The sequence below is a fragment of the Anser anser genome, assembly GCF_964211835.1.
Source record: "Anser anser genome assembly, chromosome: 5".
In the NCBI taxonomy this organism is placed as follows: Eukaryota; Metazoa; Chordata; class Aves; order Anseriformes; family Anatidae; genus Anser; species Anser anser.
In genome coordinates, this window is record NC_139725.1 from 16,057,105 (window position 1) to 16,084,968 (window position 27,864).

General features: G+C 40.8%; 1 protein-coding gene across 1 annotated transcript in view; it reads right to left on the bottom strand.

The window, feature by feature from the left end:
* The window catches only part of LOC310900530 (uncharacterized protein), a gene marked incomplete at its 5' end in the record, with an annotated part of 545,595 nt that overhangs the window by 26,524 nt on the left and 491,207 nt on the right, over window positions 1-27,864 (bottom strand). Inside the window, one exon of the mRNA XM_083838654.1 lies at window positions 10,210-10,258. The remainder of the gene's footprint in view (window positions 1-10,209; window positions 10,259-27,864) is intronic.

Here is a 27,864-nt window from a genome sequence, read left to right on the forward strand (position 1 = left end):
TGCCCTCGAGCAGATCGACACACGCACTTAGCTTGGTGTCATCTGCAAACTTACTGAGGGTGCACTGGACGCCCTCATCCAGATCATCAATAAAGATATTAAAGAGGACCGGCCCCAGTACCGAGCCCTGGGGGACTCCACTAGTGACCGGCCTCCAACCAGATTTGACTCCATTCACCACAACTCTCTGGGCCCGGCCATCCAGCCAGTTTCTAACCCAGCGAAGCGTACGCCAGTCCAAGCCCCGAGCAGCCAGTTTCTTGAGGAGAATGTTGTGGGGAACGGTGTCAAAAGCCTTACTGAGGTCAAGGTAGACCACGTCCACAGCCTTTCCCTCATCCACCAAGCGCGTCACTTGGTCATAGAAGGAGATCAGGTTCGTCAAGCAGGACCTGCCTTTCATAAACCCATGCTGACTGGGCCTGATCGCCTGGTTGCCCTGCAAATGCCGCGTGATGACCCTCAAGATAATCTGCTCCGTGAGCTTCCCCGGCACTGAGGTCAAACTGACAGGCCTATAGTTCCCCGGGTCTGCCCTCCGGCCCTTCTTATAGATGGGCGTCACATTGGCTAGCCGCCAGTCAACCGGGACCTCCCCCGATAGCCAGGACTGCCGATAAATGATGGAAAGCGGCTCGGCCAGCTCCTCCGCCAGTTCTCTCAGTACCCTTGGGTGGATCCCATCCGGCCCCATCGACTTGCGCACATCCAAGCTCCGTAGCAGGTCGCCAACCATTTCCTCATGGATAGCGAAGGCCACATCCTGCTCCCCATCCCCTTCCACCAGCTCAGGGCACTGGGTGTCCGGAGAACAACCGGTATTGCCGCTAAAGACTGAGGCAAAGGCGGCATTAAGCACCTCAGCCTTTTCCTCATCCTTAGTAACTAGGTTTCCCCTCGCATCCAGTAAAGGATGGAGATTCTCCCTAGTCCTCCGTTTCGCGTTGATGTATTTGTAAAAGGATTTTTTGTTGTCTTTAACGGCAGTAGCCAGATTGAGCTCCAGATGAGCTTTGGCCTTTCTAATTTTCTCCCTGCACAGCCTCGCTACATCCTTGTAGTCCTCCTCAGTGGCCCGCCCTCTATTCCAAAGATTATAAACCCTCTTTTTTCTGCTAAGCTCCAGCCGCAACTCTCTGTTGAGCCAGGCCGGTCTTCTTCCACGCCGGCTCATCTTTGGGCACGTGGGGACGGACCGCTCCTGTGCCATCACGATTTCCTTCTTGAGGAGCGCCCAGCCTTCCTGGACTCCTCTGCCCTTCAGAACCGCCTCCCAAGGGACTCGGCCAACCAGCGTCCTGAGCAGCTCAAAGTCAGCCCTCCGGAAGTCCAAGACAGCAGTTTTACTGGTCCCCTTCCTGGCCTCGCCAAGAATAGAGAACTCTACCATTTCGTGGTCACTCTGCCCCAGACAGCTTCCGACCACCACATCTCCCACCAGTCCTTCTCTGTTTGTGAAGAGAAGGTCTAGTGGGGCACCACCCCTGGTAGGTTCACTGACCAGCTGCGTCAGGAAGCTATCTCCCACGCTCTCCAGAAACCTCCTAGACTGCTTTCTCTGTGCCGTGTTGTGCTTCCAGGATATGTCCGGGAAGTTGAAGTCCCCCACGAGGACAAGCGCCGACGATTTTGCAACTTCTGTCAGTTGCCTATAAAACTCCTCATCCGTCTCCTCATCCTGGTTCGGCGGTCTATAACAGACCCCCACCAGGATGCTAGCCTTGCCGGCCTTCCCGCGGATCCTAACCCACAGGGATTCAACCTTATCATTCCCAGCCTGGAGTTCCACAACATCAAAAGATTCTCTAATGTAGAGAGCCACGCCACCACCCCTTCTGTGCTGCCTGTCCCTCCTGAAGAGCCGATAGCCAGGCATTGCAGCACTCCAGTCGTGGGAGCGGTCCCACCACGTCTCCGTGATGGCAACCAAGTCGTAGCCTGCCTGCTGCACAATGGCTTCCAGCTCCTCCTGTTTGTTACCCATGCTGCGTGCATTAGTGTAGATGCACTTCAGCTGGGCCATCGCCTTCTTCCCCGGCCTAGCCATTGTTTCCCCCGGCACAGCTCCAACAAGCCTTGTTTGAGCCCCGTCCCCCTTCTTACCTAGTTTAAAGCTCTCTCTATGAGCCCCGCCAGCTCCTGGCCTAGGATCCGTTTTCCCCTTGGAGATAGAGACCCATCTGGGGCCATCAGGCCGGGTGCCGAGTAAAGCTCCCCATGGTGAAAAAAACCAAAATTTCTATGCTGGCACCAGCCTCTGAGCCACCTATTAACCACATGAGCTTTCCGTGTCCTCTCCGTGCCTCTCCCTTCCCCCGTAGGGATAGACGAAAACACCACCTGCACTCCCGCTCCCTCCACCAATCGTCCCAGCCCCCTATAGTCCTGTTTGATGGCCCTGAGGCTTCTCTTTTCAACATCATCGCTGCCAGCCTGGACTATCAAAAGCGGGTAATAGTCAGAGGGGCGAACCAGGTTTGGAAGCTTCCTGGTAACGTCTCTGACCCTGGCCCCAGGGAGGCAGCAGACTTCCCTATGTGTGGGGTCAGGCTGACAAATGGGGCCCTCCGTTCCCCTGAGGAGGGAGTCGCCCACAACAATCACCCTTCTTTCTTTCTTGGTGGAGGCAGTCCTGAGGCGTGGAGTCAACTTCCTCACCTCAGACATCCTCCCGGGTAGGCTTCCTACCTCATCCTCACCCACGGGTCTCTCGAGCTCCAGGGCCTCAAACCTATTGTTCAAGGGCACCTGGGAAGGCGGTGCCGGAAGGGGAGGGCATCTCCTGCGAGGTCGAGCAGGGACCTGCCTCCATTCCTCCTCAACTCGCAGGTCCCCTCCCTCTGCCCGATGGCAACAGGGCAGGGGGTCCACCCCCCTTTGGGGTGTCTCACCCTGGTCCCTCTCCCTCCGGTCCTGCAGGGAGTTGCTCCACCAGTCTATCTCCCGCTCGCACTCCCTGATATCCCTCAGCCTCTGCACCTCTTCCTTGAGTTCTGCCACCATGCGGACCAGGTCGTCCACCTGCTCGCACCTCACGCAAGCAGTCTCCCTGCCTCCCGCCGATGGCAGCAAGAGGCTCAGACACTCCCCGCATCCGGAGACCTGAACTGCCGCATGTTTGGACGGGCAGTCGGTCTGGGTGTGCACTGACTTCCTAGAGAAAGCACCGTGCCTGGTGGAGACCATTGTAGCCCAGCTGACGGGAGAGTGCCGTTGGAGGAGTTGTCCCTATGGGCGGGTGTGAGCGCTCCGCCCTGCCTGCCCGCCCTGCCTGCGCCAACTGCCTCGCTAACTGCCGCGTCACTCCCCCCGCGTCACTCCCTGTTTGCCGGCCCTGGTCGCTCGCGCTCCCTAAGGGCTGCCTTTGAACGGCCGGGGGGAGGAGCTGTCGCTGACGCTGCTGGCCCCGCCTACGCCTCGTCAGCCTCCCTCACGAGGGCTGCCGGTGCCTGGCGGCTCCCTCACGTAGGCTCGATGCCCGAAAAAATAGCCCTGCCTGTCCCGATCCCGCGCTCCGCTGCAGCGCACGTCTGCCCCGGAGCCGGTCGCCTCGGCAAGTTCTGTCAAAACTGATGCTAAAGATTTCTTGCTTGGGTTGGGAGCTAAATGTGCTGTTCATTTTATTATTATTATAGTTATTCCAAGAAATGCTACACAGAATTACATTGTTTGCATTATCTGTGAATTCACAGTAGACTACAGCAATGATCACCCTCCAGATACAAACTTAATTTTATCCAGGAGATTTCACTTAGAGTTATGTAGAAGGAAAGATGTTTTATCCCCACAACAGCCAAAATCCTGCAAGAGATGGTGAAAAGCTGAAATAATATAGTGTGATATATATATATATATATATAAATATATATATATATATTTTGGCATGAGTTAGATTTGGGGTGAAATTTGCTAAGTGAACACCTTGTAGTTTGGCCTGTTAGGCCAACACAGGGGCCTATTATTGAGATCAACTTTCTCCAAATGTGAGGGTAACAACTGACATCTATATAGAAGAGGAAGATCTTATTATATTTTCTCATCCATTCAGGTGCTGAAAGCAACAATGTCAGGGTTACCCCTCCCAGATTCTCTACCCCTAAGCATATTTACATCAAGCCTATAGGTATCCTGGAAATCTAACTAAGATGTTAGCCAAACTCTCTCTCCCTTTAGTGGGATGCCTTATTTTTCCAATCCTGTCACTTGTCAATATTCTCTTTTTTTCTAGACAGGCCTGTAGTAGGAAAACAGTTTCTTGACACATCATGGGTTAACTAACATAATCTTCAGTTTTCCTCCTGCAAAGCTGACTGCCCCTAATTGATTTATTGATTTATTCATAATGAGAAAACAGTGTGCATAAAGCAGATGCTAAACATAACGAGCCATAGCTTTAAACCCAAACGGGATCAGTAGCATGGCTAACAGAAAATTATTGCTGTAATTTAATAAGTTTTTAAAGGTGCTATGGTGCTAGGAATTGGTTCTTTTGTTAATAAACTCTGCAGTGCATGAAGATAACAGGGCCAGCTTCTTTCCCTGAAGTATTCTTCAGCAGCAAGAGGAGAAGGATTTAAGGATTTTATTTTTTATTTTTTGGTAAAAGAATGAGAGTGATGAAGCCCACGCAGGATTTACTATCTGCTCAAAGGAAACTACTAAACTTATTGATAATAGACACTGTGGCACCTCAGCAATGCAATGACTGTCAGCAATGCTGAATGTCCTACTGAATATATCCTATTTCAGAATCTCTGCTCTGTAAGCGGATCTGGTTGCACTTATAGCACATGAAACTGGATTTCTACAGTAGTCACAAGAATCTCTTCTGTAATATTGGGGTAAAATGTCTGTCTACCAAGAGTATTTTTTCATACAATATTGCTTCCCTGTTTGAGCGAATTATATTATTTTTCTTCTTATAAAAAAGAACTGATTTTATTAGAGGTTGGGATAACCTCCCAGAAGGACTCAGATGCAGGGGTTCGTTTGACCTTAACACAGGGATTAGATACAGAACTGGACACAGTTGATTTCCACTTAAAATATAGGAGCCAAATCTTTGGGGTTTGTTTTGGCTCATCTTTAATGCTATTGCCCTTTCATAAAAATAAATAAATAAATGAAACCATTTCCTTTTCAGCCACAGGCCGTGCACGGAAAAGAATAAAAATAGGCTACACTCTGGTAATGCTCAGCTGGGAAGTACAACACAGAGATAGGTGGGAAACCCAGGAACTGCCTGCAAGACAGAGGTGTTGAACTGGGTTGGAGCTCACAGCCTGGTCACAGACAGTAAAGGCTGAAGAGCTCCTACAGTGCTGAACCAAGGCTACACAGGGCAAAAGTGAATACTGAAGAACAGTTGTAGTTTGACTCTTGAATAAGCTGCTCATTTTTACTCTTTCTTTTTGAGCTCCACAACCCCCCCATCCCCCCCCCCCCCTTTTTTTTTTCCTCTGTGTCTCTTCTGTTTAAATTTGAGAACAGGACATGTAAAGCCCCTACTCTATTTTCCCATCCTCCTTCTACAGGAAATTTTAGTAAGTTACTAAGATGCACACATATGGTTCTTTCTGCTCACTTTAGACATTCATTGACTGCTGTGGAAATACAGCTGTGCTCTTGAGCCCCACAGATAGTATGATTTTAAGAAGAAATTTAAATAGATCTGAATTCAGCTGGGTATGTTGAATCTCTTGATACTTTCTGAAATATACAGATATAGCAAAGGACTTTCTTGCAATATTTGGAATTAAAAGTAAATGATTTCATTTAAAAATTACAAATTGCAGTATCTGTAGCGTTGGCCTGTATAGAAGTCCTTGTAGTATGTATACTTTTGTACTTTTGACAGTATTTGACCTGTGTGTTAAAACAACATGTATAGACAACATTATGAACCCTAAGCATATTCTATAAAATAGAAAAGAGGGGGGGAAAATAAAATAAAAAAATAAAAAGCAGAGCCAAGAACAAAAGAGAAAGTCAGAAGGAAAAATGTATTCTAAATAAAGATTACATTAACTATAATATTTATAGTTTATATATGTGTAATGTAATTCTACATACACCTGTATGGATTAGTTATTTATAATAATTAATATATAGTAATTTATAAATATTTATAATAATAATAATAACAATAACAATAATAACAATAATAATGGTGTAATCTGAAGACAAGGCTAGAAAGAGTGTTTTGGAAAGCTAGAAAAGAACTCAAATTTCCTATGTTTAAATCCAACACCTTAATTGCAATAGCGTCCCAAGTCTTGGAGAACTGCCATCTAATTAGAGCAGTAGTACCTACAGAAACTGGGCCATTTAACTTTTTCTTTTTAGTAGAACAGTTTTATAATAATAACAGTTTTATAATAATATGGGAAAACTCTAAAGATACTGTAGGATCTCTGACCACTCTAATTTTATTTTGTCAGAGAAGGATGCCACTAAAAGATCTCAGGGAATACTGTGTAGGAAGAAATGTAATTATGAGCATAGGAGCATATCATATTTTTGTGGTATAATGAGATAAACTGATTTTAGTATTATCTGTTATTTGCAACTAACTCTAGACTTTACACTACCTCAGCTGACTGACATAATTGGGATCCTGCGTTCTGTATATGAAAATATATTTCTTCACATCACTGAAGCTGCAAGAAGTGGGGGAGTAACATATAACACCTTTGGGCTCAAAGGAAGAAATAACAGACTGAGATTTGAGTTGGTACTTTTAAAGTCAGCTACTTCCTCTAGCACTGCATTAATTTGAACAGAAATCCAAGATGTATTGAGAGACCAGTAAACTCTTCTTCAGTAACACCATTCTACTGACTACCATTAGAATATGATAATCCAAGGAGAAGACATTTTCCTTACAATTGTTGCAAAAGACGTAGACACTCATTTTTCTGTAAATAAACTATTATAGTTGTGAGGGAATATGACTCTTAAGCCCTTGAAATGTTTAATGTACGATCACATTTCAGTAATAGCATTTTTATGTCTTGTTTCCACTATATGTCATTGTGAAAGACAGAAATTTGGAGGTGAAAATCTACAGGTTTTCTAGGGAGGAAAAGTAAGATGATCATAAAAATCTCTTATGGTCTTAGAGACCTACAGAGATTGATTTGTTCCCAGAAGGCATCAATAACCTTAGCACTCTGGTTAATAATGAGTAGCTGTCAAAGTTCTATTTTGAGAAAAATAGTTTATATTACATCATGATCACAGTACTCTAAATATAAATATGGCTAATTTTGCTTGGGCCAGTAATCTTGCTTGGATGCCCTACTTTTAAGCTTGACCATTCTTCTCTTTGTTTTGTCATTCCTACTTTGACTAGTTTATACTGTTACAAGTTGTTAGTTGTTAGTGTGTATCGCAGCACACTAACACATCTGTATGCCTCCACTGTCAGTACTGCAAGAATGGTCCCGTGAGCTACATCAGTAATTATCACTTCACAGCAAAGTTCAGGTGTGGATCATAGATCAACAGTGTGCAGGAGGTACTGACCTAAACAATCTGACATAGTCTGATTGCCAGTGTAATGAATGCGTTGGATCAGACATTAATGGAAACAATATGTTAAGAACGATGGCTTAGACTATGATGCTTAGACTGTTCTCCACTTTCTGATTATGCTGTAGGGAAACTATGCCTTGAAGTACTGTGTCATACTAAAGAATTGACAAGAATATGAGGATACAAAGCAGTTAATTTATGATTTTGGAAATACCAGATATGAGTAACAATCTGCAGTTTCTTGAAGTCTTTCTTCTCCAGGAGAATTTACATTTGTGGAGGCCACATTTGAAAAATGAAACATATAAAAAAGAATCAGAAGAAACAAAATGCAAAATGAGCAATATCTAATTTTACAGGGAAAAGCAACAGTGTATAATAGAAGCAAATAACAGAAAGCATTCCCCCCCCCCCTTTTTTTTTTTTTGCTTTTTTTAGTTTTTACTCTTAAAATGTAGCAGCTTTCTACTTCTATAAAGCCCTGTATTTATTCTATCAATATTTATATAAAATAATAAAAAAAGTATAGACTGGAATTCAAAAATTGTGCTTTCACAATTAGTGATAAATACACACTATGGCATTTTCTACGTAAAATGTTGGTTTAGTGAATCACTTAGTCAAGCTGTAAAATTATTTCTTAAAAAGGGTAGAATGAAAAGAAAACGTAACTTTTTGCCTAACAATCTTCTTATTATTTTAGCTACACCTTTCTTATTTTCTTTTTAGTATGATAACATAAATTATGACATTATCTTGGTAGGCAATTAATTCAGGACCTAGAATCATTCTCCCATGATCCTAGGCTGATAACTATTTCTTATGAACAGGGAAGCCTCCTTCCCCCTTATTTATGTCAAAATAAAACGAAACACCAGGACTGTATCTTCTGAGATATCTGTCATGAAAGGAGAGATAGATATGTAAATTCTTTTGCTCTTGCACCAGTCTGCTTATACCCAGAAGCAGGAAATTTGATTATCTTGATCTGATCATGCATAAAATACATTTTTTATTAGGTCTGGAATTATCCAATCCTATTAAACTTATTTTGTAAAAAAATGTGAACATCTGTTATTGAATCTCTCCAGCAAAGAATTCCACAGATTATGATCAGATGTTCCATACTTTTTCCTTCTTCCTAGTTATTCAAATAACAACAACAACAATAATAATAATGAAAAATCCTACTCTTATTTACTGGTTTATTTGCATTGATTCCAATTTTCTTTCTTAGATCAGAAAACACAACCACAAATACAAGAGAGTGCACACTTCTACAGCCTGCATGCTAACTGACTCTAGGTGGCATATTTGCTAAGGAACTTGTCAATGACCCTTCTCAGTGTTACCAAGGTAGGAGCAAATCATGATTTTTTATTTTTATTTTTCCTCCAGATGAAGTTTGCCATCAATTCAGTACTGCTAAGAATAAAGGTTTTAATTTGATTCTGCCACACATACAATAAAGTCTATACAATAGTATATTTATAAATGAAATAATCCTTAGGTGCTTGTCATAATTCTTTAGATGCACATATGAATAAATTCTTAAAAACAGATTATAGAAATTCTGTTAGTACTTAAGGCAAAACAAACACAACTATCTCAAAGTGAATCGCATACAAAAATGGAAGATACTTATATTTGTTTACCTTTACAGAGACACTTTTGGTTAATTTTATTTATTAAGTTTCTGTCCTGACTTTTATCAGAATATGTAATTTTAATAGCGGTAAAGGAATATCAAATGGTAGAAACACCGTGATGTATCAGACTACCAAAATTTAAAGCTCCTCCAGGGAGATAAATAGGATCTAGACAGTAAAATGCAATTATTATTTGCAGATCTCCAATTACCTAGAAAATTACAAGTTACAGTATGCAACAGGCATGATTAATTGGTAAATTCACTTCCAATTGAGTATGACTTGAACATGACCCTCTCCAATCTGATTCATCCTTTCTAGCACTTTTTCACAGTATTCATCCCTTTGAGCATACTCTATTTAAACACATAGGCCATGTGCCAGTTTTAGATATCTTCCTTGTCACAAAAGCAACAAAAAGCCAGAAGTTTAAGTTTGCCTTAACTATTTAAGTTATTCTAGTTCCATTTTAATCAAAGCCTAGAGCTCACAGCTTATCAATCCAGTGAGCCACGCAGAACCTAAAATTCACAAGCTGAAGTCTTTACTTTTCATGTAGGAGACTGCTATTGGTCTCTTCAGTTAAATAAGTTTATTGTTATAATAACTCATGTAGCAAATTCTATTAAAATAGTTTTTTAAAAAACTATTATGTAAGGAAGTCCGTTTCCTTCATTAAATCAGGTGCATATTAGTACAGCAGAGACTGCATGACTATCAGGAAGAACAAGACCCATGAAATAACTCATTTATCTAGGAAGCAGAGTGGTTCTTTGTTTGTTTGGTTGGTTTGATTCTTTTTTGTTTTGTTTCATTCTTCAAATATCAATTAATTCTTCCTGGATCAAACTAATCTTTGCAAGTAATACTTATTTGTTGTCCCCTCCTCCCTTCCCACCTTTTTTTTTAATCTTAAAATGGAGTGAAAATTTCATGTTCAAAAGGATCTGAGAACAAAAGAACAAAAGTTAACCAATTAATTTTTCATACATGTTTACCCACAATGTAGCCAGAATTCACTCACCCAAAGCAAGTAGTTGATCAAGGCTCAGACTTGATTTAGTTCCCAGTTCCTAGGGAAACAGCAAGGTGAACTTAATCTAGATATTAGTTCTCTACCAAGGCAATTACAGTTCTCATGAATACATCTGCATCCCTCCTTCCACTGCTCCAACCTGTTAAGTAAAGTAATTAAGAATACCACTGTGAATTAAGTGAAGCATAATTATTTAACATCTCTGCAGAGTACTGTTTATCAAACTGGCTTCAAATTCAGGAAATATAAAGACAAATTCATGCTCTTAAATGCAGATTCTTATATCTGATTGCTCATGACTTTGACTTGATCAAGAGAATCAGAATCTCAGCTTTAGCCTCTAAGCTTTTTGTCAGGCTAGGTCCCTGCAGGTTCCAGGGACCCTGCTTGTCTCTGCTTGTTTTTTGGGTTCTAGAAGATGGCTTTTATTGTAATTCCTTTTAGTGAGAGTCCAGATTCTAGTTTGAGACAAGAATATTTGAGGAAAATTATCAGCTGAGGGGATCATGCCTGGGACATACAAAGTCATTTGTAAAACTAACTTGATTCAACTGATTTATTTATTTATCAAAGTGTGATAACCTTCCCATATTTTGTTGTTTTTCCAAGGTGGAGGTCAAAATTTTGGTTTCTTGTAAAACTTGCTGCTGAGCTCTTATTTACTCAATCATGTAAATTTTGTAATACGTTTCAGTACATACAATGGCTAATTGCAGGTTTTAAACAGAAAGTGTCAAGGAGCTATCTAATTGTAATCAAGGGACAGTGCAGTCAGCCTCCACAAAATGATATAGTAAATAATTCTTAGATTAGCATGGAAATAATTTCTTCCTCTCCTAAACAGATATACAAGTTCACATCCTGAATTAGTCAGACAACCATTGACTCAAAGGAGTATGGTTTGCAAGAGCGTCTTACATCTTGCAGATGTGAGAAGGAAATATGTATTTCAAAAGTGCCTTGCAATACATCTAACAGACCTTCAGGTAGGAAAAATATTACTTAGGAATGCTACATTCTTTTTAGTTCCTTATTTATATAACTCACCTCACAAACAAATATTACAAATTGCATAAAAATATATTCATCCCTGTTTTAGAAAGCACCAAACTTAAGAAAACACTTTGTCCCTCCTGAAATACCACTTAGAAGAAGTTTTATCTAAGTGTTCACAGATAAGACAACTTTAAAAAACATGATTGTTTTGCTGCCTTAGTGATATCAATAGCTGCATATATGATTTTGGATCACTGACTATAAGAAATACAATCAATTATGATGATTTTTTTCCTTTAAAAGGGAGATGTTCCCCAATTTGTAAGGGAAGCAGAAAATCTAATACCTCTTCTGACAAAGATTACTAGGTAATACACCAAGCTGGGAGATGCACAAATCTGGTGGTCTTCTATGACGGGGTTACAGCATTCGTGGATAGGGGAAGAGCAACTGACATCATCTACCTGGACTTGTGCAAAGCTTTTGACACTGTCCTCCATGATATCCTTGTCTCTAAATTGGAGAGACATGGATTTGACAGATGGACTACTCAGTGGGTAAGGAATTGGCTGGATAGTTGCACTCACAGTTGCGGTCAACACCTCAATGTCTAGGTGGAGATCAGTAACAAGTGGTGTTCCTCAGGGGTCAGTATTTATGACCCCATCAGCAGCCCTGATGGAAAATACCTGGGGGTTTTTGTTGACCAGAAGCTTGACGTGAGCTGGCAATGTGCACTTGCAGCCCAGAAAGCCAACCATATCCTGGGCTGTATCAAAAGAAGTGTGGCTAGCAGGTTAAGGGAGGTGATTCTCCCCCTCTACTCTGCTCTCATGAGACCCCACCTGGAGTACTGCCTTCAGCTCTGGGGTCCTCAACACAAGAAGGACACAGAATTATTAGAATGAGTCCAGGCCACAAGGATGACCAAAAGGCTGGAGCACCTCTCCTACAAAGACAGGCTGAGAGAGTTGGGGTTGTTCAGCCTGGAGAAGAGAAGGCTCCGGGGAGACCTCATAGCAGCCTTCCAGTACCTAAAGGGGACCTATAAGCAAGCTGAGGAGGGATTCTCTGTCAGGGAGTGTAGTGATAGGAAAAGGAGTAATGGTTTTAAACTAAAAGAGGGTAAATTTAGATTAGATATGAGGAAGAAATTCTTTACTATGAGGGTGGTGAGGCACTGGAACAGGTTGCCCAGAGAAGTTGTGGATGCCCCATCGAAGTGTTCAAGGCCAGGTTGGATGGGGCTTTGAGCAACCTGGTCTAGTGGAAGGTATCCCTACCCATGGCAGGGGGGTTGGAATTAGGTGATCTTTAAGGTCCCTTCCAACACAAACCATTCTATGATTCTATGCTTAATGTCATTACATTTGAGAAGCTGTCCACCTAAAATTCACACATGGAAAAGAGGAAAGGACACACTGAATTAGACGACAATCACATTTCTATTACTGACTTTCAACAGTTGTTTAGCAACAGGTTGTAACTACTCTTATCTATCAATGGTTTGTTAAATTTTCAGTTAATAATTTTTTGTATATATTTGCCAACTCCTTCTGAGACCATTTACAATGGGTTCTGCAGCATCTTGTTCCTGTAAGAACTAAATGTATTATTATTATTTATTATTATTATTGTTAAAGTTGATGCTGCTGCCTTCTAATGGGACATCCTTAAACAAAGCAATAGTAATAAAGTTTTATGTATGTTTTTGATGCTATTGATGATTTTAAAAATTCCAGCTAGGAGGAAAGCATTTGATAAAGTGTTTCTTTTGTAAAACTTAAATTAAAAGACCAAAATAAAATATATACAGAGCTATTTTCAAGGCTATTACTAAACATTAATTAATGAATTAATTAAAGGTAGATTTTATCTCTTTCCTGTAACAAAATTATTTATTGAAATACTGTGGCTGCCATAACTGAGGACTGTCAGAAAAAATACCCTAGTAACCTTTACCTCCCAATAAAAAGATAGCACTTTGGGGATTTACTCAATGTTTGGGATACTTTTATTATTTTTTTAAATGTAGCGGTACAAAACAAATGTATCCGTTCTTAACCAAAGGGTGCCTTTGTCAAGCTGTTTTCACAGAATTTGAAGCAAGTTGTTTCATTTATAAATGATTTGATGCATATATTACAGCTGGAATATCTAGATACAGCCTGTTGACTCTGTGCTTTTTCCTTCTAACAGTTTCACTGAGGATTAGGGGAGTATTCATAGGTGAAAGTGCCTTAACCTTATATGCTTTTGTCCGTCCACTGAGATTTGCCTGTCAGACAGGAGGACTGCTAAATTGAAGCAATCTTGAGCATCACTTTACTGTTGAATAGTTAAAGGAGAAATAAGCATAATGTTGCTTAATAATTTTTTGCTATGAGACACAATACAGTTTAGTGGTATTACAGGATATTCAGTCACTCCATGACAAGAAAGGAAAATTATGTAAACTACATTTATAAAATTATTTATGTACTGGACCAAAAGGGATTTAATAGTACCCAACTTCATAAAATATAGCCTGGTAATTTCCAAAGAGTGGAATAAGCGCTGAGTAAGTATTTTACTTGGTTTTACTTAGCAATATCGCCACAAGACATAGATTATTCATAAATAAATAAATAAAAACTGTATAATAGAAATGCACAAAATACCTATAAGCAAAAATTACTTTCAGCCATAGAGAGTCTCCATTATTCTCATCATTAGAGTAAATTTTCAAAACTGAACTTAATCATAATATTTTCTCTCAGTTTATAGCATAGTATAGCTGGAAAGTGTTTTGCACTCATTTTCCTATCAATCCTTGTACTTGCATTAAATTGCTAGGAAATGATTCCAACATTTTTTAACTTCATCTATGTCTTTCCCATTTCCCCAAATCCAAATACACAGATTAGAAAGGTCGCATTTTAGCTGAGCTAACCATTTTGCTGATAATGATTATTTGAACTGTTTTGTGGAAGTCATTCCAGATTATTGAAGCAATATATGGGGGCTGAGCCAAAACTGATTTTTTAAAACAAATGGTAAAGGGTCAATATGTTTTGTAATAGAAGAATCTTGCAAACCACCTTCTTAGAACAAATGTTATTTATAAAAATGTTATAATACAATCGTCACATGGAACTATGCAAATATTTTATTACAAGGCAAATAATGTATAAGCATGCCCAAACACAGCCCCACCTGAAATAGTTCTCTACCATCCATGGATCTGTTGATGAGTCAGTTCTAATATTGCAAAGCCTGGTAAGTTGTGGAATAGTTTATGTTTCTGTGAATAATTCAATGAAGTACTTCTCTTCATATCTGTGCAAACTATACCTCTACATATTATATATCTCCATTTTTCTCCCTAACTTGGTATCATGACATTCTTCTGATTCTCCAAGGTTCAGCTCTGCTCACTTCCCCCTTTGTCCTAGGATTTTTTTTCCCCATCTTACTGCATAGCTTGTCTATCCTTAGGTGACAAAGATATATACAGAAAGCCTTCCTTCCTTTTTACAGATGTCTGCCTGGATACCATAGGCATCTATTTTCAGCCATCCTGATATTGTTTCATCAACTGCCTTCTCCAGCTTCTGAACTATCTGAATAATTTTTATAATTCTCAAAACTTTTTCAACCCTTATGGTGTAGTATATTTGAGTATGGTTCCCATTAAGCTTAAGTGCTCCCATGTCCAGGTTTATAAACCACATTCAAAAGTTCAGGGTAGAAACTTCTGATAGCTTTCTTATCTCAGATCAAAACGTAGTTCTTGATTGAGTCTGCACAACTGTATTGGAACGTAAACAAATATGGGAAGGCAAAAATGATTTTTGAAGCGTGATGAGCAATTCTGTTTAGCAATTAAGAAATATAAAATCTTTAGTTAATAAAACTAAAAATGCAGTTAGAAATGTGGTAAGAGAATGATAAGAGGTATATTTGTCCTTCAGGATGTATTGGGTTTATGTGACAAGGTTTTGGTAGCAGGGGGCTACAGGGGTGGCCTCTGTGAGAAGAGTCGAGCAGCTGCCCCATGTTAGAGAAGAGCCAGTTTCAGCCGGCTCCAAAGGGGCCTGCCACTGGCCCGAGCCAATAAGCGATGTTATTTGCGCCTCTGTGAGAGCAGATTTAAGGAAGGTAAAAAAAAATCCTGGGCAACAGCAGCTGGGAGAGAAGAGCAAGAACCAGCCCTGCAGACACCAAGGTCAGTGAAGAAGGTGGGGCAGTAGGTGCTCCAGGTGCCGGAGCTGAAGTTCCCCGGCGGGCTGTCAAGGGGTCCATGGTGGAGCAGGCTGTCCCCCTGCAGCCCATGGGTATCTCTGTGGAGCAGATCTCCACGCTGCAGCCCGTGGAGGAGCCCCCAGTGGAGCAGGTGGATGTGGCCTGGAGGAGGCTGCGGCCCATGGAGACCCCCTGCAGGAGCAGGCCCCGGGCTGGACCGTTAGCCTGTGGAGAGGAGCCCATGCAGGAGCACGGGGTCTGGGGGGAGCCTGTGTCCACACAGGACATGAACAAAACATAGGCCAGTGTACTGGAGCAGCAGGTATGTCCACATCGTCATGTAATAACAGCAAAAAAGATAGCATGGAGTTATACTTTTCTATTTTCTATCGTTTCTAGAATTCAAGATTTGCCACAACTGCAGATAAGAAGTGAGATTCTAAACGTATGGCCTCTTCTATGTTTCTGCCAAGAGACCGGGATATGCATATAAAGAAGTGAGATATGAATGATGATTTTAATGCCCAGACTCATTCAACCTAAAATATGAGTTAAATTGTCAAGATGTCTCTTTCCACAGATTTAAGTTCTCAACAGTTCTTAATACATGCACACAACTAAAATTCACTGCCCATATGAAACTGATTGTAGCTTTCTGATACAGTGCCCTCCTATAATGTGATCTGTCCCTTTTTTTCTATTTTGGTTCGGTATTGACATGTTTGTATCCAATCACACCACACTGACATGTAGCTCAAACTGCTTTAATGTGTTAATGCATTTTTTAAGATTTTATAAGAGCAGCAGGGACTGGAGTCCTTGCAAAAAAATAAAATAAAATAAAATAAAATAAAATAAAATAAAATAAAATAAAATAAAATAAATCTTTGTGCAATGAAAGACTATTAGAGCAATGGCCGTATTAAATGTAGGGAGCTAGATGCAATCAAATACATCTTGAATACAAAGGTTATGCTCTATCTCTTCCTCACCTCATCATAGCAAACATTTTACAGATGCTAGTTTTCTTTTAATTTAGCCAGTTGTTATGTCTGGAAAGAATCAGGCCTGTAAGATCAGTGTCCATTTCTCTTCTATGCGGCAGAAAGGTCTTAGCTTATGATCATGCTCAGCCATAATGTAGGATATTCAAACTCATGTTCTGAATGTTAGATATTAGCTACTTTTACTATGCATATTTTGATACTGCCCTTCTTCATATTTCTAGCTTTAAATAATAATAATAACACCCCCTAGAATTTATTTTAACTTCAGTTCTTGTATGTAACTGATGTTCCAAAAGCATAATAACATATGACTAGTGCACTGGAATGAGGCACCACAATAGCAGGTTTTCTTATGGAAACACTCATTGCCAGAGAATATCAATGTCTTGCTAACTACAGGAATACTGTAAATAGAGTCTGCCTGGAACAACTGTTATGTATAAAATTAGCAGAGTTTAAAATTCACATACAGATGCAGAAGTGTAAGTCTATTTATTTGTTCTGTTTTACTTCTTGAGGGAGTATGTTTCCTTCAAATACAAGAAACAACTAACAGTTGATGGCCTGGCCACACTATACTCCTCCTCCTTTTTTTTTTTTTTTTTTTGGCTTTACAGACACCATTTGATGTGCAAGAGAAATCAGAACCTTCAATATTTAAGACAGGAGCATATGCAGGTCTCTCTTTTGTCATTCATAACTGTGTTAGAAAAGCTCTTCAGACTGAAGAATTTAATAGCTGAGGCATAAGACACACATGTAAAAGGGGTATAAGCAAATTCTCCTTCTCTCAAAAGGTGATAGCACAGAATATCAGCTACAGGTTTGTCTAGTTGATACTTCATTGAATAGCCTAGGTGTCTACAAAGAACCGTTGAAATATAAGCAAACCCTGCAGTCCTTTCCAGTGTTTTTCTTGCTCATTAATGGATGTTTGTATTCTGGGAATGATCTTAGCAAGCTGTTACAGAAATTCTTCTCATTCCAAATTTCCTCCAGTTGTCTCTAGTCCTAAGAAGGGTAAAAAAGAAATCTCCATCACCTTTCTTTTACCCTTCCCTCTACTGTTTTCTTTTTTCTTTTTTTTTTCTTTTTCTTTTTTTTTTTTAATCAGCATCTAAGTCTAACAAATTGCAACCACAGAAATGCACTGATTTGAAACTGTGCAGTAAATTTATTTCTTGCAAAAACATATTTTCAGAGTTATTTCTGTCATTTAGCAAGCATGCAATCTCCTTCATTCAGCAACTTTGGTCTGAAAAGCTATAATAGTTTCTGTTCCAGCTTGACCTAATGAAATGAACCTTATCAGGAGGTAAAATGCCAAGTTTCCCTCTCTAGAAAATTAATGTGGTTTTCAACAGTTGTGTTTATGATAGAGTGAACTGTTAAATACATTTTATAAACTACATTCTAAGGAATTAGTGTTTTCAATACGTGACAACTCTAGTTAGATTTCTTTCATTTTAAATGTTTTTCACTGTTATGTTTAGAATTACTTATGAAAAGCAAAATAATTCTACTTAAAACTATTTTTCCTTTGGTTAAAAATAAATTTCCAATATATATATATATATATATACTTCCAGGTTAAATTTAATGTTAGCTTTCACTCCATCTAATGGAGTAACTCTATAGTTATGTTTTGCTACTCCTTCATAATATATTTAAAAGAAAAGCAAGAACAGTAGGGGGTTATAGGGTGAATTTCTGTGTGGTAGAATGGTTATCATTCATTTTTCCATGGAGCTTGTATATATTTTTCAAGAAATGAGTTCATAGCGGGGAAAGGCACTGAGCACAACAGGTAGCCAGGGCTGACAATAAATCATTAAGTTCATCTTTAAAAATTTGTTACATTGCCTCAGAAACCATTGTAAATTTGGCGTTATTCATCTGGACAGTTCCTAATATATCAGTTGGGAATAATTTAACTACTATTCAGACAGCCAACAGGGAAGAAAGGAAGTAATGCCATTCTATTATTTGTATATATGGGAGTATTTAAACACCTTAAATAGCATCCAATTTTATTACTAATACTGATTTTTCTTTTTGTAGTATTACAAAGCAAAAGAGAAACAAACAAATGAAAAAAAAAAGAAAGAAAGCTACATCTCTGTCACTAAGAGCTCATTTTTAAGTAACTTTCATTTCCTATGCTAACTCAAAACACTCCATATTCCATGTTGTAACAATTTATTATTTTATACCCAGCAGGAGTTCCCATGCCTTTTCATGATACAAAATCATAAACCATGGAAACAGTGATGCAATTCTCCAAGCAGTCTGGCCGTGCAATTCCTTTCTTTGCTTACTTGCAGTTTCAATATTTAATCCTCAGCGAAAGTATTCAACCTTTGCCCACATAAGAAATGCAATAGTAACTCAGCTTTAAGAGCCCACACAGGATTTGATCTTAGATTGGAGGCTTCCTGCAAAAGCAGCTCCCTCCCCTCAAAAACTTCAAAAATAAACTCAGGAATAGGAAGACCAATAGTAAATATAGTAATGGAAATATTTTCTATTTGTGTATGTGTGTGTTTGTATAGTAATGATACATATTCCTATCTCATTCTGCAGTTGATAGGAATACAAAGCCAGGTTTACATCCATCTCTGGTACCATCTCTGGTATTGGTGAGACTGGAATGCAGCCTGAAGTGATAGAAGAGCACCTAAAGTACTGTGATGGATACCCTCCCTCTGTCAGCAGTTTTTAATAGCACAAGGTTTGGGACTGCCCAGACCTGGAAGCACTCCTGTGCATTCACCAACCCTTCAAGACAGTCAGGACTTGCCCTTTACTTTCTTTACAAGATTGATTATGTTTTCGTGCTAGTAATCCTCCAGAAACAGAGAGGAATTGTATATGAGAACCTAACTACAGAATGGTTCTGCACACAGTCACAGCCACAGCCATCTTATCCCAAATAATGAGGTTTAGAGACCTGTTTAAGAGAATGGGAACCTACTGATACTGGGTCTCAAAGACAGCATGTGCTTTGCCTGCATCCATTGCCATTGCCAGCAGTGAACATTGCAACCAAATATGACTGTGCTGGCCAACCACAGCATGCTCCAGCATCCCTGCCTGTGCCATCAGTTCTATCAGTAGCTGCTACATACAGGCAGATCTCATGCCTGCTCATCCCTACTTCTTCTCTGTCCCCAAAACCATCAGAGACTGCCCAGCAAGCAAAGCTGTTTTTGAACAGTCTGCACACAGACAACATGCATGAAAACTCAGCTAGGTACATGCAGAATAGATTAGCAGAAGTTTTTATTTTCTTTGTGAAATATTAACAGTATGATACAGTAGAGGTAGCTTTTCTATCAAAACCCTAAGTCCCCATGGTATTGATTTTCTAAGAAGGACTAGACAGCTTGGCTGCCAGTCTCTGTGACATTGAAGGAGAGTTTCTTAAATACAAAGACCTGAAAATTGAAGTGAGCTTCTCCCTCATGAAAAGTATACTATGGTACTATTAGCTGTCTCCTGTTACTTATAGAATCATAGAATCATTAAGGTTGGAAAAGACCTCCAAGACCATCTGGTCCAACCATCCCTCTACCATCAATATCACCCATTAGACCACGTCCCTAACTGCCACGTCCGATCTTTCCTTAAACACCCCCAGGGACAGTGATTTCACCACCTTCCTGGGCATGTTGTATATCAGGTTCCACTTCCTCTTTAATATTTGTAGATTCATTTGCCTTCATTCTTTGCCAGTGACAGCTCCTTTTACTAATTAACGACTATTTTTTAAAGTGAAAAATAATGCACCAAGACAGATCAATCAGTCCCTAGATGGAGAATATTGTGCTTTCCTACAGCTAAAAGTTTTGTTTTGAGATTCTTAACAATTTTACCATAAATTTGCAGTAGTACTTTCAGCAGTAGAAAGCTAAGTAGGAAAAAGAATGTGGCAAAGACTTCTCTGAAATTTTACTTTAAATAGCATCAACATTTGCAATGAATATAAAAAGATGTGTTCTGTTACTACCAATGTGACAGCAGAGGAATCAATTTCAGAGTAAAAAGTAGAGACTGAGAGAAAGCTGGTAGAGTTGGGACCCTTTAATAGATTATGTTACCAGTAGGTAGCTAGGTTTACTCTAAAACAAATGATCTGTAATAGAAAGCTCTTCATGGTGCTACACAAACAAACAAACAAACCAGAATCACAGAATCGTCTAGGTTGGAAGAGACCTCCAAGATCACCTAGTCCAACCTCTGACCTAACATTAACAAGTCCTTCACTAAACCATATCACTAAGCTGAACATCTAAACGTCTCTTAAAGACCTCCAGGGATGGTGACTCAACCACTTCCCTGGGCAGCCCATTCCAATGCCTAACAACCCTTTCAGTAAAGAAGTTTTTCCTAATATCCAACCTAAACCTCCCCTGGCACAACTTTAGCCCATTCCCCCTCGTCCTGTCACCAGGCACGTGGGAGAATAGACCAACCCCTACCTCTCTACAGCCTCCTTTAATGTACCTATAGAGAGCGATGAGGTCTCCCCTGAGCTTCCTCTTCTCCAGGCTGAACAATCCCAGCTCCCTCAGCCACTCCTTGTACAACTCGTTCTCCAGACCCCTCACCAGCTTCGTTGCCCTTCTCTGGACTCTCTTAAGCACCTCCATGTCCTTCTTGTAGTCAGGGGCCCAAAAATGAACACAGTACTCGAGGTGCGGCCTCACCAGAGCCGAGTACAGGGGGACAGTCACTTCCCTAGACCTGCTGGCCACATTGCTTCTTATACAATCCAGGATGCTGTTGGCCTTCTTGGCCACCTGAGCACACTGCTGGCTCATATTCAGCCGACTATCAACCGGTACTCCCAGGTCCTTCTCTGCCAGGCAGCTTTCCAACCACTCATCTCCCAGCCTGTAGCTCTGCTTGGCGTTGTTGTGCCGCAGATGCAGGACCCGGCACTTGGCCTTGTTGAACTTCATACAGTTGACCTCAGCCCATCGGTCCAGCCTAACCAGATCCTCCTGCAGAGCCTTCCTACCCTCGAGCAGATCGACACACGCACCTAACTTGGTGTCATCTGCAAACTTACTGAGGGTGCAGTCAATCCCCTCATACAGATCATCGATAAAGATATTAAAGAGGACTGGCCTCAGTACTGAGCCCTGGGGGACTCCACTAGTGACCAGCCTCCAACTGGATTTGACTCCATTCACCACAACTCTTTGGGCCTGGCTATCCAGACAGTTTTTAACCCAATGAAGTGTATGCCAGTCCAAGCCACGAACAGCCAGTTTCTTGAGGAGAATGTTGTGGGAAACGGTGTCAAAAGCCTTACTGAAATCAAGGTAGACCACATCCACAGCCTTTCCCTCATCCACTAAGCGTCACTTTGTCATAGAAGGAGATCAAGTTCGTCAAGCAGGACCTGCCTTTCATAAACCCATGCTGACTGGGCCTGATTGCCTGGTTGCCCTGTAAGTGCTGCATGATGACACTCAAGATAATCTGCTCCATGAGCTTCCCTGGCACTGAGGTCAAACTAACAGGCCTATAGTTCCCCGGGTCTACCCTCCGGCCCTTCTTGTAGATGGGTGTCACGTTTGCTAGCCACCAGTCGACTGGGACCTCCCCTGATAGCCAGGACTGCCGATAAATGATGGAACGTGGCTTGGCCAGCTCCTCCGCCAGTTCTCTCAGTACCCTCAGGTGGATCCCATCCGGCCCCATCGATTTGCATACATCCAAGTGCTGTAGCAGGTTGCCAACCATTTCCTCATGGATAGTGAGGGCCACATCCTGCTCCCCATCCCCTTCCACCAGCTCAGGGTACCCGGTATCCAGAGAACAACTGGTTTTGCCACTAAATACTGAGACAAAGAAGGCATTAAGCACCTCAGCCTTTTCCTCATCTCTTGTAACTAAGTTTCCCCCTGCATCCAGTAAAGGATGGAGATTCTCCTTAGTCCTCCTTTTTGTGTTGTTGTATTTGTAAAAACATTTTTGTTATCTTTAATGGCAGTAGCCAGATTGAGCTCCAGATGAGCTTTGGCCTTTCTAATTTTGTCCCTGCACAGCCTCGCAACATCCTTATAGTCCCTCCTGAGTGGCCCGCCCTCTATTCCAAAGATTATAAACCCTCTTTTTTCTCCTAAGCTCAAGCCACAACTCTCTGTTCAGCCAGGCCGGTTTTCTTCCGCACCAGCTTGTCTTTGGGCACGTGGGGACAGACTGCTCCTGAGCCATTAAGATTTCCTTCTTGAAGAGTGCCCAGCCTTCCTGGACTCCTCTGTCCTTCAGAACCACCTCCCAAGGGACTCTGCCAATCAGTGTCCTGAACAGCTCAAAGTCAGCCCTCCGGAAGTCCAAGACAGTGGTTTTACTGGTCCCCTTCCTGACCTCGCCAAGAATAGAGAACTGAACCATTTTGTGGTCACTCTGCCCAAGACAGCTCCCAACCACCACATCTCCCACCAGTCCTTCTCTGTTTGTGAACAGAAGGTCTAGCAGGGCACCTCCCCTGATAGGCTCACTAACCAGCTGCGTCAGGAAGCTATCTTCCACGCTCTCCAGAAACCTCCTAGACTGCTTTCTCTGGGCTGTGTTGTGCTTCCAGGATATGTCTGGGAAGTTGAAGTCCCCCACGAGAACAAGCGCTGACGATTTCGCGGCTTCTGCCAGCTGCCTGTAGAACTCCTCATCAGTCTCCTCATCCTGGTTCGGCGGTCTGTAACAGACCCCCACCAGGATGCTTGCCTTGTTGGCCTTCCCTCTGATCCTAACCCACAGGGACTCAACCTTATCATTCCCAGCCTCAAGTTCCTCAACATCTAAACACTCTCCAATATAGAGAGCCACACCACCACCTCTTCTGTGCTGCCTCTCCCTTCTGAAGAGCCTATAGCCAGACATTGCAGCACTCCGATCATGAGAGTGGTCCCACCACGTTTCCGTGATGGCAACCAAGTCATAGCCTGCCTGCTGCATGATGGCTTCCAGCGCCTCTTGTTTGTTACCCATGCTGCGTACATTAGTGTAGATGCACTTCAGTTGGGCCATTGCCCTCTCCCCCGGCCTTGCCATTGTTCCCCCGGCACACCTCTAAAAAGCCTTATTTCAGCCCCGTCCCCTTTCTTACCTAGTTTAAAGCCCTCTCAATAAGCCCTGCCAGCTCCTGGGCTAGGATCCATTTTCCCCTTAGAGATAGGGACCCGCCTGCGGCCATCAGCGCAGCCCGACAGCGACAGGGCTGGGGTTCCACCCCCATTTGGGGTGTCTCACCCGGTACCTCTCCTTCAGGCCTTGCAGGGAGGTGCTCCACCAGTCTATCTCCTGCTCACACTCCCTGATGGCCCTCAACCTCTCCACCTCCTCCTTGAGCTCTGCCACCAGGCGAACCAGGTCATCCACCTGCTTGCACCTCACGCACACGGTGCCTCTGCCTCCCTCAGATGGCAGCAACAGGCTCAGACACTCCCTGCATCCAGAGACCCGAACTGCCACATTTTTGAGCTGGCAGTCAGTCTGGGTGGTTACAGACTTTCTAGAGAGAGCTCTCTGCCTAGTGTAGACCATTGCGGCCTAGCTAGTGGTAGACAGCCGTTAGATGAGTTGTTCTTATGGGCGGGGCAGAACACTCTGCCCTGCCTGAGCATGCCCTTCCCGCACAAACTGCCCTGCAAACCGCCGCACCCCGCCCTTCTGACGCGCCACGTCCTGTTTGCTCATCCTGGTCTCCATGCTCCTGGTCGCTCGCGCTCCCTAGGGGCTGCTTTTGAACATCAGGGTAGAGGGGCGTTGCTGGCTCTGCCTACTCCTCGTCAGCCTCCCTCGCAAGGGCTGCCGGGTCCTGGCGGCTCCCTCGGCTGCCTCGAGTGGCCTTGATGCTGGAAAAAAAGCCCTGCCCGCCTCAATCCCCCGTTTCGCTGCAGAACGCGTCTGCCCCAGAGCCGATCGCCTCGGCGATAAAGACATGTTGGTTTCAATGAGGAAGAAAGAGGCCAATATAATGACTTAAATGCCCTACAACATAATCTCTCTACATCAGGGTCAGAGCAACGGAAACACACCACAGTGTTTCTGCTAAGTTTATTCTGTAAACAAGCAATAACTGTATCTCCAGTTTAGTCCATCTGGCACATTGCACAAACAGCAACATCATGTTTAGATACAAAAAGAGAGAAACGTTTTTAAATAATGATGACAGCATAAACACTTTTAACTTTGGTTATGAACTTTCATTTAAAGGCTCCTGACAATTAAAGTTTTCTAAAGCTGTTTCTTTCTTCTTATTCCTGACATGTTCCTGTCTGTGAATGTTACCATTTCATGTACAGCAATATCAGTATGACCACTGTTTTTAATTTTCAGTTTTTCTGGTGGTCACAATTAAAAACTTTTTAGCTGAACTCTAATGATCAAAGGAATCCTGATGTTATTAATTATCTGATACATGCAAACAGATGAATTATCCAAGAGGAAATCAATAAGATAAGAATTATGTTAATAAATGGTTCAGGAGGAATGTTAAAGTCTTACTGAAAAACACTGTAGTAGTCTGGAGAAAGGAAAGTTTGATACAAAATTTGGATCTAAGGCTAGCTTTCCACTGAACACCCTAGACGTATTCTAGACTTGAAGCAGCAAGTGCGATGAAAATTAATGTACAAAACAGAGCTAACCATTTTCCTTCCTTGTCCAGGGGCAGACCAGTTACTAGTAGAGCACTGAGTTTTCCTCGGTGCATCAGACACAGGATCAAAGGTTGTTGCTTTGCAAAATGCTGCTGAAATTTCATGGTATTATGACATCTCTGATAATAGTAATAGATGTATCTCTGGGATGAGAATTAGGCAAATTTTAAAAAGCCAATACGCTCCCGAATTATTATTATTATTATTATTGATTCCACTGGTATTTGCAATACTGCTATGCCCAGAAACCCCAACTAAGTTTGCTTTCAAACAAGTTTCCATTTCATATGCATTTAGGAATGAGATACAAAAGGACAAAGTAGAAACAAATCTAAGGTAGGAGGAACCAGGAACCAACTTACACTATTTTGTCTCATGTGCTATTTAGTTTCTTCACTTCTCTTTACCTCTACAAAGTTTTATTCAAAAAACTCTAGAGAATTTAGGGTAGTCTTTTCTTTTACATAATTTTAGTATTTATACATATCATTTGGACTGAAGATGAAAAAATTTCACTGATAATCTATAATACAGGATAAGCAGTAGGAAAGTCTGAACTGAAGCAAAATGAATGTTGTCATAGAGGACATACAGTGTTTCATTCAGTATAATACTTTTAGCTTTGAACAATTGCAAATTAATTTGGTATTCTATCAATACAACATTCTTTTTATTTCCCTGACAATTTTATTACCAATAAATTTATTTTTATATCCATATGTGTATTGCCATTTGAAGCCCGTCGATGTATCAAATGCAACTGGTATGTGTTCTTTGGGGAAAAGTCACTTTGAAGGATCCTCTGGCTGATTAGCTAATAACTGACATACTCGTCTTTCAACATGAGAAATTAGCATGACAGAGCCTGCAAGCAATAGCGTTAGAGTAACTATATATATATATATTTGATTTGTTTAAACACAGCTCTTAACCGTAGTAGAAAAGGATGTTGTTTTTCTGTGATCTTAATGTCTTTATATTAATATACAAAACATTCCTAATATTAAAGTAATTTATTTCCCTGATTTTTGAAATCTGTAAAATATGAGAAAATACACTGGAAAAGGTGAAACAAGCTCCTTTAAATAGTTGTCTAGAAAACTTCATTAGTGTTCCTGTTTTGTAGATTTAACAACTTTTGTCTAACTGTACAGTGAAATTTAAAAATAGCATATTAAATCTATTTAACCTGAAGGATTATAATGTGTTTAACAATATATGCATTTTAATATTTGTGCATGTTTAATCTTGAATTTTAACAAAGGAACAATTGCATGTATAATAGAGCAATTCTTAATTTAAAGCTTATAACTTCTATTGGATTCATGATTTAGAGCACAATACGGACAAAGATTGTGCAAAGCAGAGCAAATCTTTCACTGAAGCTTATATTTTGTTTACCAGTACAATAATATAAACCCAGTCCTATTCTATGCAATAGACAAAAGAGAGAAAACACCTACATCTTTAATTTATATCACCACACCTGTATTTGTGTTTCACTATGACCCTCAGGAAAATTGTAAAATGTAAAAGTGACCGAGTTGTACATCTCCCGATTTAGACAATACTCCTTCATGTTGTGTGGATTCAGTGGCTATCATTTAAATGAACATGAATAAGAAATGACTCCTTTATATTTCATCATCTGCTTTGAGGATGATCTCATGAACTTCCGGAGATGAGGCATATGGTGCTCATGATGGGCTCTGTTTTGCATTAGATCAAACATGAGAGGTTCTATGCACACTTACATGAGAACAGATTTTCTTCAAAGCAGTTTTTCTGTGCATGTATTTGCACATGCATTTGTGTTTTATGAGCATTTTTTTCTATACTTGCAGAACATATAAGTCATTTTTCAAGATTTAACCTCTCCCTGACAAAGCAAAATTCTTTACAGCATTCATTTCTTACTCATTTACTTTGCTGGCAAGCTACAATATGCAAATCAGAATATTATTCCCTGTGACCTTGTAAAATCATTATAAAAATATACATATGCACTACTATTCCTATTTACAGTTTGCTATTTTGCCTCTGCAACTATAGAACTCTTCCCAACTCTCCCATAGCACACAGCATGCCTTACAGAATTGCTGTTGTCATTTTCCAGTGCACCACTGCCAGTTTAAAGAAAGATGAAATAAATGTGTTGGAGTCATATATTTATTCTCAGATGACCCTTAATTATAATTAACTGTTTGTGCTCGTAAATGATAGCTATATATCTCTAGATGCTTTTAAAACTTCTATTTTATTTGCTTTAGGTAAAAAAGTCACTGCTATAGTTATCATCTCTGTGATTACTTTATTACATGACACTAATAAAATTTAATTGCTTGAAGATTTTTTGCATAAATCATAGTTTTATGCAATAATTGCATAGGCCAAAAGAATTACCTAAATGATTTTTTTCTTTTGATTACTCTGCAGAATTGGAATAAGATTTCAAATTTTCAAGTGAGACCAGTAAGCTTTATTATTTTTATAAACATATTTCAGAATTTAAGATACACAATTTTTATTATTATTATTTTTGAGTATATTTACTCTTGACTTGGAACTGAATAAAAACTGTTATCATCTGACTGCTTATGGGTTTTGCTTTTGGGAAAGAAAGTCTTTAAATATCTGCTCATTACAGTAGATTTGAAACTTCCTCCTACCACCACAGCATATTATGTCTGGGCATAGTAATGTAGAGTAGAGTAATGGCTGGGCAATTCTTTGACATGTAA